General features: G+C 34.4%; 1 long non-coding RNA gene across 3 annotated transcripts in view; it reads left to right on the top strand.

The window, feature by feature from the left end:
• LOC137855983 (uncharacterized) overlaps positions 1-12,203 on the top strand; it is a 67,372-nt gene extending 55,169 nt beyond the window's left edge. For all 3 annotated transcript variants that reach the window (XR_011096115.1, XR_011096116.1, XR_011096117.1), the window contains 4 exons: positions 4,375-4,489; positions 9,084-9,266; positions 9,829-9,876; positions 10,630-12,203. This is a non-coding gene — a long non-coding RNA (uncharacterized lncRNA). The remainder of the gene's footprint in view (positions 1-4,374; positions 4,490-9,083; positions 9,267-9,828; positions 9,877-10,629) is intronic.
• The last annotated feature ends 4,144 nt before the right edge of the window (positions 12,204-16,347 follow it).

Raw genomic sequence — 16,347 nt, 5'->3', positions numbered from 1 at the left:
CAAGTGCTGTCTCTGGCATTTGCTATCTTCTTTGAGGCTATGCCTGTGACAGGAATAGTTGTGCATCTTCTACCCCCTCAGAAAGGAGAAGTTCAGGTGCTTTCACAGAATTGCCGTCAGCTAGCAGTCTTCTTGATCCATTACCTATTATTATATGAAGAAAAGTGAATAAATTAAGAGAAGGTGTCCTTTTCATGAAGTATGAGCACTAAGAACACATACTTCATCTTATAGAAACTGTTAAAAATTGCATTAAATAAACTTAATTCATCTCTTCCTTTTGTTACAGGAAGAAAGGTACAAAGAGACTGAGGTCAACATAGCAGGTTCATAGAAATTAAACAAACTGACTGAGTGATCCATTTTAAGATTGTTTCAAGGTAGTTTAAGGCAAAAGTCTTTTTCAAACTCCTTTCACTTTTTCAGTCATATATAATTGTACAGAATGAAGAAAAGCTATCTTCCCATACTTTTGCTCTAATCAATCTGTGTTGTTAATAGCTCACTTGTGAAATGATATATCTGCGTCATCAAGATGGACAGCATTTTATCAGTAAGTTGCAGAAGCTTTGTAGGAACAAATTCCTAGCTTTCTCTTTTATAGGACAAAATAAATATTTATACAGTTACTGTCAGAGCTATGCACCAAAAATTTTAAGCGGTATATGCATTTCCTTTGAATAACTCCCACTTAAACATATATTTTGCCAAACTTTTATTGTTGCTATGATTCCTATTGGTTGCCATTAATTGTTTTCTACATCCTAGTGACCTCTGTCTCTCTCTCTCTCCCCCTTCTGTCCTTCCCTCTGTCTCCTCTTCTCTCTTCATTAGTATCTCCTCAGTAACTCCAGGAATCTAGATCAAAACTTTAAGTGTAATTGAATGCAGCAGAATGCATCTTCTCAACAGCATAATGAATCAGTGGTTTTGTTACATCTCACACCTGGCTTAGAGAAACAGGAAAGTATCCGGACATAATGAGAGAGAGAAAGAACCAAACAACCTTATATACATATCACAGAATCACAGAATTGTCTAGGCTGGAAGAGACCTCAAGATCATCGAGTCCAACCTCTGACTTAACACTAACAAGTCCTCCACTAAACCATATCACCAAGTTCAACATCTAAACTTAGTGATGTGGTTTAGTGGAGGACTTATACGTGTGTGTGTGTGTACGTATTTTTTTTTTTTTAAAAAAAAAAAAAAAAGCAGTTCTGGATAAATTAACAGCTAATGGCATTGACTATAGTTGGGAGCAGTGCTCCTTACTTTTCCAGTGAACCTGATTCTCTGCTAAGATACAAAAACACAGCTTTATCAAGCCTAAACTTCCAGTTATGGATTTTTTTTTTTTCCATTATGAGAACTGATCAAAAATCTTATCCTAAACAGGTGAAGTGGAGAAGATCCAAATTTTATTACTTATCTAGTGGACAAAGTAGATTCATCCATAAGACTCTCTATCAATCTAAAAGTTAAAACAAGTTTTTAGAAAAGTTACAGATTTGCTGGCAAGTGAGAAAGCATGGGATAAATAAAGCTAGTCATATTTTTACTGATGTTGGGTATCATACCTGTATTTTTACTGATTTTGGGTATCATATTTTTATCTAACAGAAAATTGGGAAGAGAAAGAAGTTGGGAAAAATTCTAATACTTGCTGTGAGTCTGAAGGGAAAAAACAGGCTAACAGATAAGAAATTTGTGAAGATTTATTGAATTTCATGAACAAAAGACATATAGGGTCTAACAACTCTTTTGTCAACTGACTGTAACCTTCAAAAAATATGTCTGTTTGTATTTGCATAAATTGTATTTCTGTATTAGCTTAGTTACCCCTGCTTCTGCAGATTTTCCTCAAGTGGCTTGCAGCGTTTATATCACCCTCCTACCTGTTGCCTTCATGCCCAAGGCTTTTTCATATCTCCCTTACCTCCAGATGCTTCAAATGATGCATCAAAGTGTGACGGTAATGAGGTCTGTTGAAGCGCTGTGGGGATAACACGTCAGAGGTCTTGTTACTTTTACAGCTGCGGTGGCTGGCTGGGAGCAGAGTAGCTTTGTGGGTGGAGGAGGGAAATGGAGCAGCAAAGTGAAATTACCCAACAGTGAAGTGCGGGAGCCTGCATTAGCATTCCTCTTCTGCCTCTGGTAGTCAGGAGCCAAGCAGCTGTGGTCAGAGTGGGACCTAGCAAAGGCTCAGACCATGCACAGTGCCCTAGACAGCACTGATCTGCACACCTCCACATCAGTGCTGGGGAGCAATCACACCTGCTGCTCTTGTTCCACACTTCATGTCCAAATACCACCCTCCACCACAGCAAGCTATGTGAAGAAAGCATTAAGAGATGGGCATGACATTAATATATTAGTATGTACTTTTACACACACACATACACACATATATATAGTAGCCTAGGAAATTAAGGACAATTAAATCTTTGTGTGATTACCCCATGGAAGCTAAAACCATTTTTGAATATAGACTTTTATATATCTTTTTGCTAGTAAGTAGTAATTAGTTACCTGCCAATAATTAAAATTTATTACAATTAAAATATTGTTATTTACAAGAACTGCAATAAAGATTAGTCAGAGCTACATCAAGTAATTTAGTAAACAATTTGGTAGACTTTGTTTCATTGTGGGCTTAATTATTTTAACTGACAGCCTAAGTAAACACTTAATCATACTGACTTACACACTGCTCATCTTGAAAGTGATAAATACAGTATTATAACACAATAAGTACTAAACTGTATTTTCAAATTTCAAATTTGCAGGATGTATGTGACTTATATGACCTCTAAGTGGTTTGATATGGTAATAAGTGTTTTTAAAAGTTCTTAACTTACATTGTGCTTTTATAACAAAGGTAAAAATCTACTTCCAAACAAATTTTAAATTCAAGTACACAGTTTGACTGAAATATTGACTTTTTAGTACTAAGTGTTCATTTGCTGTAAAGCTGCTGTTTCACTGAAGTTTGAAGAGGTAAGGAAATTTTCTCATTGCAAATTGTCAGATATGTGTTGAAAGCATTCTCTTCATGTTATATGTTTTTTTTTGTTTGTTTGTTTTGTACCATAGTTCTTTAGCTACTCCAAGTAATTCAGTTAAATTAAATACTACAGTGTGAATATTAAAACACTTTGGTCAATGTAGCTTTGTAGAAATCTCAAAGGAGATCATAAAGATTTAGGGGAAAAAGGAATCAATAATTCTTTACTGTTCATCATTGAATTGACTGAATTATAAAAAAGGATACATAATAAACTCTAACAAAGTTATTGAAACTGAATTGTGCTGAAAGGTGAGAAGTGGCAACAATTATTACTAAACTGTTTCCTCTAGTCACAAAACAGATGACTTCTTAATTTCTGGCAGCAGCTCAGTTCCTTCAAAGCAAAAGAAAGAATGGGAAAATTATTTTATTGTTGCCCATAGTAACTATATGCACCTAACAGAGAAGGTATATTATGCAGAGGGTGACTGAGTACTGAAATTTAGTATACTTTTATTTGCTCTGATTTGCACTCCTTAACACTAAATAAGAAACAGTTTTACCTTTATTATTGAGAATTATACAGCCAAAGTTTTCCAGCTTTCTGTAGAATTGTCTTTTTAATGGCAATATCATGATAAAGTAAATCTCTGGGATTTATGTTTTTGTTTTTTTATGTACTCTGTTGCTGACTTCATTGTATGCTATACCAAACAAGTGAGCTGCAGAAACATTTCATACTGAATGTTACTTTTAATAGCCATTTCCAAACAGCTTTTTTGCACGCTATGTTTAAAAATAAAAGTTTTTATTGAGTTTGCTGCAGTTTAATTTCAGAATGACTTTCAAATGCACTGCTTGTCTGCATGTTGAAGTGAAAATGTAAGCAATACCAGTGACAAGCGTATTTTGCTTTTTTGCAGGTTTCAAACACTTTCTAAGGTCACATCAGTATTGCTGGCCAAGCATCAGTAGTTTATTCGTAGCTTGATTATTTGTGGAATTGTAAATGGAATGAAATAAGATGGATATGGAGGATTACCAACTGCTGTTGGCATACAGCTGCATGCTTAAAGATGTCTTCATTCATTAAGAGATTATTTTAGCCTGCCAAGGCTGGAAATGAAATGCAAGTCACAGCTTGTACATTTATCACTGTAAGGAAAGCATCCTGCCAGTACTGGTTAGGCAAAGTGTACTTGTAGCCATTAGTAGTCCAGTCTGATTATCGGGCTCAATCTGTTTCTAATGGCAACCTTTGCAGTGACAGCATTGTCTCCATATGTGCTCACATGAGAGATTTTAAATCTTTGCATTTAAAGTTCTGAAATAACCTTACAGACACAATTATTTACTTTCTTAAGGATTGTTCCAGCTGGTGTGCAGAAACCTGGTATACCTGCAACAGGCAAGACAGCCCCTACCTTCTGCTTAGCAAGCCAAATAGCAGTCAGTCAGTATTGCCTCTAATTATGACAGGTACTGTGACTCCATTTTTTAGGTTTATTCTCCTAAACTACCTGCAATTCTCCTATCTAGCAGTACGGTGAATGATTTTGTTTCTTCACCTTTTCAGAGGGAGCTGTTAAGTGCTTGTTAACAAATCTAAAGTGAAAATTGCTCGAGGGAGTTACTGCACATGTCAGAAGAAAAGTGAGGTGGGAGTAGGTGGAGGAAGGAAGGGAAATAGGGAGAAGAAGGAAGATGGAGAGGGCAGTGGTGGGAGTGTGCTTGTTGGTCCTAGAAAATATGAGGTAATATACATGAAAAAAGTGCATAGCCTAATATTTTTTCCTGAATTTTGCTGATATGTTTTGCCTGGTATAATGTTTTAACTACATATATGATGTGTTGAATATTATTTCAGCTTTGCTAAGTCAAAATATTTATGGACTTTGCTTTTCTTTGTAGTATATTAAAAAAAAAAAAATCTCCATTAGTGAATCAAATAGTGTTTTTTTTTTTTTTTTTTTTATTTTTTTGTTTTTAAGTCTGAAAGCTGCAGTGGATATACCTATATTTTTATGTGTTTCAGATGTTAGTGTCTGATGTAGTGGATGTTTTTTCTTCTGAGGGGCATTTTTGTAGTTACTGTGGAGGTCAGAAATAATGCGTTAGTAATCAATCAAATTATTATTTGTATAGGCATAATAATGCAAAACAAGATGAGGAAGGTGACAGTTCTTTTCCAACTTTTACCAAAATAAAATTTGCCTAGCTTTTAAACTGATGTATTAAAAAAAAAAAAAAGTAAATAAATAAATGTTTTATTTATTTTGCTGCTTTATCTTGAATAAGCTGTGGTAAATTTACAGATGGAATCCTTCCTTATTAAAGACACATTAACCTATAATAGAAATAACAATTCTAATTTACAGACTCCAGTAAAATGCTGGAACCTCTACTGTACTTTAAAGATCTTTAAACACAGCTGGAGGAACAAATTCATACTTCACATGCTGCTGGTTTCTTAAGAGAAAACACAGCACTAACATCATATATCACATTAAACTGGCCTGGCTGGCTTAGCAATGAAATGGGCAAGCTACCATCAATGGTTTTGGTGGTGAGCTCCAGAAGTAAAACATCAGACAGGTCCTAAACTGGAATTTCTGCCATGAGTAACCAACTGCAACTCCAGCACAGGGGGCCCTGGTTTATACCTTTGTCACAGGAGAAAGACTGACTTAGCAGCCCCTGGTTGTTCCTGAGTAGGAAAACAAGGACGAATTTGTTCTCTCCCAGAAAATACATGGTGACTGAGTGTCAGTATAAATGGATGGTGACCATTTAACTATTTGCTAGTATGAAAAAAAAAAAAAAAAAAAGTGGTAGTGCCAACATGCAAGTTGAAATTAATGCTTCCTTTGAAAAGCTAAAAAGTAAATTTCAGTACAGGATAAAGAGTGCTTTCCATGAGGCCATGGGAGAAATGTAGCTGATTGAAAGAAAAAGCAAAAATGAAGATGGAGGGGAAGAGAAAGTAGCATTTAGATTACAAAGTTGAGAGAATAAAAACGAAACAACAACAACAAAAAAAGGAACATCAAGAACAACTACTGGGAGGAGGTAAGTTTTCATGGTCCTGACTATAAAAAGATTATAGGTTTAAAGTTAAATAAATGTTTTCAAAAATAGAAATGCCTGGATATGCATATTATATAATCTTAAATATCTTTCTCAATCTGTAAATGATATCTGGAAAATTATGCCTTTTGAAAACAAACAACAAAGCAAAACAAAAAATAACTCAATGACAAGAACAGTCTTAATCTCGGCCTGTTTTAAAGTCTGAACATATATCTTTATCCAAGTTTCATAAATGACTAATGCACTGGAGCAGAGGCCAGAAGCCTTTGATATGGAAGTTTAAATTATCTGAGAACTGTGTTAATTAACAGAAAAAGCATTGAAGCACATATTGAATATCTGATTTACCCAAATCCTTCCAAGATTTATCAGTTACTGTTGTGCGCATTTGTTTTCTGTATAGCAATTTTGTGGAAGACCCTTCTCCAAAACCAAAGCTCAGCTTCAATGAGAAAGAAAAATGGGAAGAAGAATGTGATCATATCTTCCAGGGTTTAGAGAAAAGCAGGAAAAATTCACACTAAATTAGACCCGTTCTCTGGAGGTGAGGGTAAGATATTAAATTATTAATATCTTTCAAGATATTAAAGGCCAGTGGGATGTTTTGAACAAATAAATATAATTTAATTCTTAATGAATTATCAAAGAAAAAACAACTCCCAAATGACTAGAAGCAAAAATTGAGTTGCTACAATTTAATTTTAGCCTAATTCTTTTGCAAGCAATCTTAATATCTGGGAAAAAAAAAATATGAAATGGTGTTAACTGTCTGGTTAGTGAACAGTTCTAATAATTTTGCTACAATAAACAAGAAACTAGGTCAAAGAGCTAGTACAGATATAGTACAATAGGCCAAGGTTTAGAATGTCAAAAATTGATGTTATTTGGGAAGTAACTAAAAGGTCACCATTTCATTCTTATGGAGATCTACTAAGTCAGAGACAGTGGCAGTGTTTAGAGAAGAGAAAAGGAAAGTTGTGAATCCTGAGATGTGTACAGAGCAGTTAATTAGACTTAAAACAAACAAACAAACAAAATAAAAAAAAACACTCAGTGTATTTCTCAGGGTAAAACAAATGCTGAAATAAGAACGCTTTACCAATTCTTCCTTATTCTGTCCCAAAGTCAGTTCTAGGTGTTGCAGTTTTAATAAAAGAGAGGTGCTGGTTTAGGAATGGGTTAAAACATCAACATAAACTCATCAAAGTTTGAGAGAAGAAATGCACAGATACAATGAAAAATAAGACCATTAAGAGCAGATACAGAGGGGAAGGAGATGGCTGCTCACCAAGGTGGAGGATCAACCTGTGTTCCTAGGAAGCACTTGCCTGGGGCCTCTACTGGGGCAGTGGGGGATGAATGCCTAGACTGGTATGACACTCATGACTATGCACTGCTGTGTGTTTTATCAATGCATAATTATGTACGCATCCATTTTAACTGCAATTGTGCTTTCTGGTCTCCACATTCAATAAAAGAGATCATCCAAAACAAAGTGATACAGAGACTTATTGGCAAAATTTGTGGCTTGGGGATGGATAAATCTCACCTATGTTTAGCTGTCGGCACTGCAGACTTTGCAACTAAGTTTGTCACTGTTGAATTAATTCATAGTCAGTGGAGACATTTTAAGGGTGCAGATCATCTGACAGAATTTAGGTGTGTATTGTAAGATGAGAAGATGAGATGAATCTTACCTTAAACTCTTTATTATTTTTTTTTTTATTTCATTTACTCATAAGTTTAATGAACTAAGTGAAAAGTAGTAAGATGTGTGTCAATTTTCTCTGGTAAAAAAAAATAAATTGTTCTCTGTGTCTCTATTATGTGCTGACATGAAAACATTTTACAAAGATTAAACTGAATATTCTTGAGAAATATTTATATTTCAGTATAAAATACTGCCACTAAAGATGCCATCAGAAGGACTGGAGTGTTATCAACTATTATTATCTGTGGACCCAAAGCACTTCATACTAAGAGTTCATTCACTCAGCAGTATTCACATGCTTACATCTGGAAGTAGATACAAACCTTTGAGTTATTTAAACAATACTTGGAATTCAGTCAGTAAAAAAATTATTTCAAAATCATATAAGATATTTCATTTTTATTTTCCCTTCTCCTACAAATACAGTTGGATAACATTTTTCTCCTTATCAAAATAACCCGGGGGGGGGAAAGGTTCTGAACTAGCCTAACAGGAGACTTGGCACACTTATTGATTGATGGAGGAATCAAACAATCACACATTTAATAAGGAAAAAAAAGAACACTCTCACATCTCTTTGTTATATTTGTACCATAATCACAAATGTGCTCAAAAAATGAATGTAAAGAGGATTAAAGTAGCAGCCTAAACTCAGCTATATTCAAATTAATTTGAAAGCATGAAATAATCACTGTTGAAAATTATGCCATTAAAAGAATTCAATTAAGATTTGTGACTCACTCCAGTTTTGATTTTATCCCTTCTACTCTAAAAAATTATGAACTACATATCAAGAGCCTAGTGGGCCTTGGGAAGCAATGACAAACATCCATTTCAACACATTTCCTTTGGATTAAGACAGTACTGACTCTGTGTAAAAGAGAGAGATTAAGATACCTCACTCAATTTCTTACATATTGCAACAGTATTGCAGTTGACCTATTTTTCTTCAAAGTAGTATGTTTTAATGTTTATGAAATGTTTTACAAGGTTTTGAGAAAGAAACATTATTGATTATTTTTCAGGAACTCAATGTTTTGGGATTTCATGTTTATGATATATTTTGAGTAAAATATTTATTTTGAAAACATCAGCAACATGTTTCTAACTTCCTCATTTTCCATCATTTTCTAGTGTTAGCCATAGTGGAAAATCCACAACTGTTGAATTCCTCTATCTGACAACTACACAAACAGTTCACCAGTGGGAGAATGGAATGTATAGCTTTATCTGTTCTTATTAACAGTTATAATATTTCTCTTGCTTTTATAGCACTTGCTCTCATGATCTGCTAAGCTCATGAGAAACCAAGGAACAATCATAAAAAAAAAAAAAAAATTTCTTGGAAGGAGCCTGAACATTGGAGCAGGACTTACACCACCAGTAGCTCAGGAAAGCCTTGGTTGGCTCTGTCTTCCCAAATCTTCAGGGATGGAGATAATTCAAATCCTCTAGGTAAGCCCCTTCTGTGCTGCGCTCCCTCCCCAGGGAAGTTTTCTTCTTAATGTTCATCTTCAGACACCTAGTCCTCCATGGTCCACTTTGTTCCTTCAGCCCTTCTCCTTAAACTTCCCATAATAAGTTTTGCACATTCCCATAATCTGCTCTAAACATCCTGTGTTAAGCTTGCTTTTTCTCAGGTGACCCATGATAATTTTATTTATGCCTTATCATTTAGACAGCTCTGGCTGGACCTCTCCTAGCCTCTGAGCAACTTCAGAGACTCACTGGTCAAGTGACCTGAGAGCTGTTTCTGCTGGTGTCTCTGATCCTCATCAGTGTTTATGTACCTGGGTGCTTAATTTACTAATTTTCCTCTCTCTTATATTTCTCTAATGCAAATAACCACTAACTACATATACTCAAAACCAGATTTATTTTCATTCCAGATGTCTTTATCCAAATCAGGGATGGAACTTGCAAGTTGAAAGTATTCAGGAAAAACAGGGTTGGGTAACACAAGAAAGTGATTTGTTACTGCTGAAAAGTATTACTGATATAGTTTCTTTGTTTCCAGGCCTAAACAAGAAGATACAGACCTGAAGCAGAGGAAGAGGAAGTCAGGGTATGGTATTTCATTAGCAATCTCTTAATTTTACCAATGGGTACTCTCAGTAATCTCACAATAAAATAAGACTTTTTTCAAAAGCAATGTGTTATCTTCCTTAGCAAAACATGTTATGAGGTAAAGTTTTCTAAATTTTATGAACAGTTATTATTGCTTGTATGCAACTGTACATCCCAACAAGTACTTGTGTGCAAATAAAACTAGCAAGTAATTTTTTCCATAATGAATGTTAACTTTACTTTGAACATTTATTAGATTTTTTTCCACAAATATTAATTACAGAATGTACAGCATGCTCTGTAGATGAATTTATATTTACATTACAATATAGTTACTTACCATAGGTAAGTAACTGCAGAACTATGCAAGAAAAAATAAGAGACATTTAAAAGCTGTTTATACAGTGAGAAAAAATAAAAGAACTAGAAACAAGCAAACAAAATAATTCTGTATTCATACTATTTTTACAATACTTTTTGATTAAATTTCTTAATTTCTTAAAATAAGATCATAATCAAATCTATATCAGATGATATTTGATCTTAAGTATTAGTTCATAGTTTTGTGTTCAAAAGATTACATCTATGATTTCCATTTTCTGATTTACTTAATTCACTATTAAGTGAATTTACTATTAAGTGAATTAAGACTCTATTATGACAATATTGAGACACATTTCTATACGGGTCCCTTACTTCCTGGAACCCATATGAACTCAAATATTTTTTTTTTTTTCTTTCTTTTCCCCAGGGACACCACCTTTACAATTAATATTATGTGGAAATAATCTTTGAATGAAAAGAAGAATTATGGATTCAACTTTTTTGTTTTCTACATTCGAATAGAAATGCATTTCTTTGCACCGTGAAAGAAGCAGTTGGTCTAATACTGATCTTATTTATGTTTTCATTATGCATGTGTGTCAATGAAGATTGTATTCTGTTACCGTGGAACCAATGAGAAGAAAATTAGGCCAATTTCTGTGCATTGGCAGCAATGAAAGAACCATTTGGGAATACCACATCTAAAATTAACAAATCTATGTCACATGTGGATCTGCAATTCAGACTGATCTCATATAAGCTGTATGTCTAAAGGACGCTGGAGTATGATCTCCTAATGCCAGATTTTAAAAAAGTCACTTCAGGCTTGTGAGGGCAAAATCTAAAACAGTGAGAGTTTTAAAGAATTTCATGATTGGGGCATTGCCAAAAGGCTTCCCTCTGCCAAGTACTGTAAGAACATAATTTTTCTGTGGAGCTTGTATATTTACAGATGAAGACCTATATCTGTATGTGGAAGGGAAGCACAAATAAGAATGATATAAAAGAAAATAGAATTCTAGCTCCTAAGAGGAGCAGGCTAAGAATCTTGAATAAGAGCAACTCTGAATCTGAGCAACTCTGCAGTGTTGGATACACAGTGGTAATATCTACACGCAGATATTACCTAGCTACTAGATGACAATATATATATATATATATTGTATATATGTATATATACACATAAAAAAAAAAAAAAGGTTTTGTATGCTTCACATCAACTTGAGTTAATTTATGGTTTAGCTGATCTAAGCAAGGCAAATTATTTAGGCTCCATTACAATAAAGAGACAAAGCTATGCACCCAGGAAAGGTATTTTTATTTCATCCATATTAGAGCACAGAAAAATGTGGTCACAGCAGAAGTGAAGTGAAGTAGGATGCAATCTTGATGAGAAAATGAAGCAACCAGTCACAGAAAGAATGCATAGAAAATGGTTGCATAATGATTATGGTGCTATACTGATTTTACAGCATCCAGCTAAGAAATCTTAGAAAGATTTTGATGAGAAGGTGGCTGTGTGTCTTCCCCCTCCAACTTTAATTTTGTCATTAGTTTTGAAAGGTAACTTCATATAGTAACATCAGTAACTTCAGTAGTAAATATATTTTTTATATAATTCTGAGCATAATGACAATACAAAATGTGTTGCAAAATGAATGCAGATGTAACTAAATTACTGAAAAAGAACTCTCCAAAAACCTCTCTTTTTTGTTATATCAGGGCGACCTCAGAGACGCCAATTGGCTTATAGAGGCAAAGCTAGACAGAATTTAGTCTGACTACTTCAGTTTATAAGTATTAATGTATAAGGGGCATTGTTTCTTGTGGAGATTAGCTGTTGTCTCACTTCACCTCACTTTCTGAATAATAAATGGTTATGCATGTTGCCTTCAATATAATTTGTTATATAAATTCTATGTAATTATTAAGATAAGATAATATGTACAGTATCCTCCCAATCACTAAACTGCTTCTAAATGCTAAGGGCCAATTAGATTATGTTTGCCTCTGAGATCTGGTAATCATTTGCTGACAGATATTAACGATTCATCTAAACACATTCAACTTTTTCTCCCATGAAAGAAATACCCCCCCTTTTTTTTTTTTCCCCATATATATATGAATGTAGTGGTTAATTAAAGTTCAAGAAGTTTACAGCACCCAACATTTGAATTGCACTACACTTCTCTTCAAAACTATGAGCACTTAATAGCACTTTTTAAATTAATTGCAAGCTTTACTATCAACATAGTACTTTACTCCATTAGGACAAGATTTTGCTAACCAGCTGTTTTGTGCTGCAGCTGCCTCTGCAGTCTGGTCAACCAGGATGCACATACATCAGAGGAAAGACCTTCCAAGGCATTTACTATGGCAAATGTCTTTTATTCATCATGTACACTCCTTCCCCTGTGGCCTGCTACAGCAGGAACATGGGTTATAGCTAAAAAAAAAAGATATGAAAATTGGTGGCCTGGGTCACTACTTCCAGTTTCAGTGCTACTGGCAACTAACAAGACTAATAGAAACTTCTGGTCCTCTCTGACTAAAAGGGAACAAGGAATGGAAGGGGGACAGGAAAACAAAGTTCATCTCTGCAATGTTTAGTCTGTGATCTGTGTAGCTGACCCAGGGTATAAGTAAAGCATGTATAACTGAGTGTCTGAGTGTCAAATAATTTGTTGCATGTCAGTGATAATCACGTTCTATTTTCCTTGCCACATTAAATCTTATAGGATTTGGCTTAAGATTTTTTTTTTTTTTTTGGCTGATGAGAAACTTCAGCATTCACTTTTTTTTTTTCTTTTTTTTTTTTTATTCAGGATTTTACTCAGGTTGATTTCACTGTTGCTACATACTTGTATGACCAAATAACTATTTGCTATACCTATAAAATCAGTATAGTCTCTTAAAAAGACTTTTTTTTTTTCATATTTTACAGAAGCTTTGTTACTTTTTATTATGCAAAGTGATGATTCATGAATAGCTTTTCCTCAATTCTGGTTTTCTTAGTTTTTTTTTTTTTTTATTTCTCCACCCAAACTCCCTTCAACAGAAGAGAGCAGACTTACATAGGATACTTAGATATGTTTTTATTAAAGCAAGAAAACATTACCAGATTCTTGCTATTCTGTGTAACAGGATCCAGTCCTCCTGACTCTGAATACAGGGCAGTGATTCTGAGCACTACTGATGAATTTCATGCACTGTTAGGTAAACTTTGCATGAAATACCTTTCTATTGCTTTGTTTGCAAAATTTAACTGAAGCTGGGGAGCTCCTACTTCATCTAAATAAAAGGATAAAAAGAGTTATTTTATCAAAATCCTGAGTGATCAAACGTTTATGAATCACTTCAATCATAATCCATAGAGTTTGAGCTTGATGAACTGAGGTTTGAGCTGGAACCCATCAGGTTTGAGACTGAGTTGGAAAGAGACAAAAAGTATTCTTAAATCTACCACAGTAGTTGCTTTGAAGCCTTCATTTACTGCAAGCTCATAGGCTAATTAATTATCATTCCTACTTGTGTATAGGCTTATATTATACATAGCCCCATACAATAATGTATAGCTTTGCTGCTACATCAATGAAGAGGCATTTTGTCAGGCTATCTGGATATCCCAGTTTTTTTTGTTTGTTTGTTTTTTTGTTTTATTGGTTTGCGTTTGCTTTTTAGTTTGTTTTCACTTTCTCATAGAGAACTTAAAAGCACCATCCTGAAATTTTTAACAAAACAAAACAGTTTTTCTCATGTCACCTACTGATGAGCTGAGTTTGGGGGTGCCATTAACTTTGGCTAACAGAAAATATGGTGTGACAGGGAGCCAACCACATAACCTGCTCAATTTCATGCCAGACCTCACACCAACTTCTCAGCTCTCCTTCTGACATATGCTGTCTTTCCACTGTCAGTCACGAGGTATCTTCTTGGTGCTGAGTGGAAGTGCTACCAGCCACACAAATTTTCCAACAGTTTACATATATCACCTGACAGAATGTATGTAAGAAAAGTCATGTTAATTACTTCCAGAAAGTATAATATGGTATTTAACAAGCCAGGATAAAACTTCCTTTTCAAAATGATGCATTTTTGAGTTCACCTCAAACATAAAGTACTATGTTTCATCTCTCCTTTTCATGTGATCAGAAGGAATTTAAGTGTGTTACTAAGACATTATGGCAACATAAGAGAGAATTATGTTGTGGTTGTAAACTAGGCTATTCTGATTGTTTCAAGTTTGAGTTTGTTTGCTTGTTTGTTTTTTTAAGTACTGCTTTTTCAAGAATTCCAACATAAGGCTAGTTAAAAGATCCAAGAAATCGTATCTTTCAGGTGTGATTTTCTGTACTGTGGCACTTTACTTTTTTTAAAAAAAATCATGTATTTTTCAACTATTAATTTATATACATACATATGTATAAATGTATATGTATGACTACTGTCCTAGTTTAAATCAAGTTTTCTATTTACTATATGTTGTTGTTCTCTTCTCCCATAAGTTAATTAGTAAGAAAAGGTACCATGCAATCTTTTGTGTTTTTTTTTTTTTTCTAGCTTAATTTTAATATTATATGTCAATTTTTCAATTTGAATTTATTATGCTCAGATACTTTCATGTCCTGCTATATGAATATGTATGCTATCCACCCTTCACTGTTCTCTGAGTTAGTGTTTTATATTGATGTAATGCTAACTGCAGGGAAACTTTTTCTGGCTCAAAATAAGGAGAGAAAAAGTAATGCTCTTACCTACAAATATAAACATATTGTATTTTGTTCTGAATTTACATCAACACCCACTGAGAAACTGGAAGTAAATTTGTCATCGTGATTTTTTTTGCATGTGTTTTTACTGGCACTTTTATCTTTCTCTGTTTAGCCACAGCTATTTGAGATGCCTCCCACATTTGCTATAGAAAGCACACTGTAACTAACTTCTTGTTTAAATGAAGGGCTATGCTGACAATTAAATGCAGGATCGTGCATGCTTCAGTGCCATACCTTATTATAATCAACGTGTAGAAGCAGAGTACTGAAATTATGAGTTTAGTCTGCATCTGCATGCATTATTATGCTTATCAAGGTGAAATGTCGACGCTGAAGAATGTAATTGTATACCTTAAGCTGCAGCGATAGTTAAACTGAGCTCCTGCCTCCACATTAATGCATCAGAGCACTACTCTTAAGAGGTACTATAACCCTTTAGGTAGGCAGAGCTTTCAATTCATGAATTTATTTCCTTTCTCCCTTTTTTTTTTTTTTTTTTTTTTTTTTTAAGACTTTCAGAGATAAGGTTTTTCTTTTAGGGTATTAATTCAATATAGATTTTTCTGATGCATTTTTTTCCTTTTTAACAAAGTCAGGGACTAGAGAGAATAGTGTATATTTCTATATAGCTCCACTGCCTCCAGGAGGTCAAGTGTGAAATGAGTTCAGAGACATGTTGACAGCCATGCGTGAGCTGAAACAACTCAAGCTAGTTATCAGTAATTTGGATCTGTGTCTGTAGTCTGCATTCTTATTATATAAAATCAAATCAAATAATAAATAATTCAGTGAATTATCTGTTTAGTAGATTATCATTTTCATTTGAACATTGTCTTATTCAAATTATGCATGTTTTATTTGTTGATTCTAATGTTGAGTAATCTTGAACCTTTTGATCTGCTATTCATTTATACTGCAAAACAAATGTGATTTTCTTAATACAATATATTACTTTGTTGTGTTTCATATACGTGTGATGCTTGTAAACAAGTCTTTTGTAAGTGTTTGTACATATGGAGTATAACATTTCTCTTACACAAAGAATGAGGGATGTTTTGCCTTCCAGAATCATGACAACTCTCAACTACTTAGAATATGTATAAGCCATAGCATTGGCTACAACACATACACAAAAATTCAGCCCCACGCCTGCACATATTATCATTTGAGGAAATATGATCTAACCACAAATCCTGTAGGCCTCTCCTCTCCTCTCCTCTCCTCTCCTCTCCTCTCCTCTCCTCTCCTCTCCTCTCCTCTCCTCTCCTCTCCTCTCCTCTCTCTCATCTCCTCTCTCTCCTCTCCTCTCCTCTCCTCTCCTCTCCTCTCCTCTCCTTCCTCTCCCTCTCCTCTCCTCTCCTCTCCTCTCCTCT

Source organism: Anas acuta, chromosome 4 (assembly GCF_963932015.1).
Source record: "Anas acuta chromosome 4, bAnaAcu1.1, whole genome shotgun sequence".
Lineage (NCBI taxonomy): Eukaryota > Metazoa > Chordata > Aves > Anseriformes > Anatidae > Anas > Anas acuta.
Note: the sequence above shows the minus strand (reverse complement) of the source record. Positions and strands in the feature narration are given on the sequence as shown.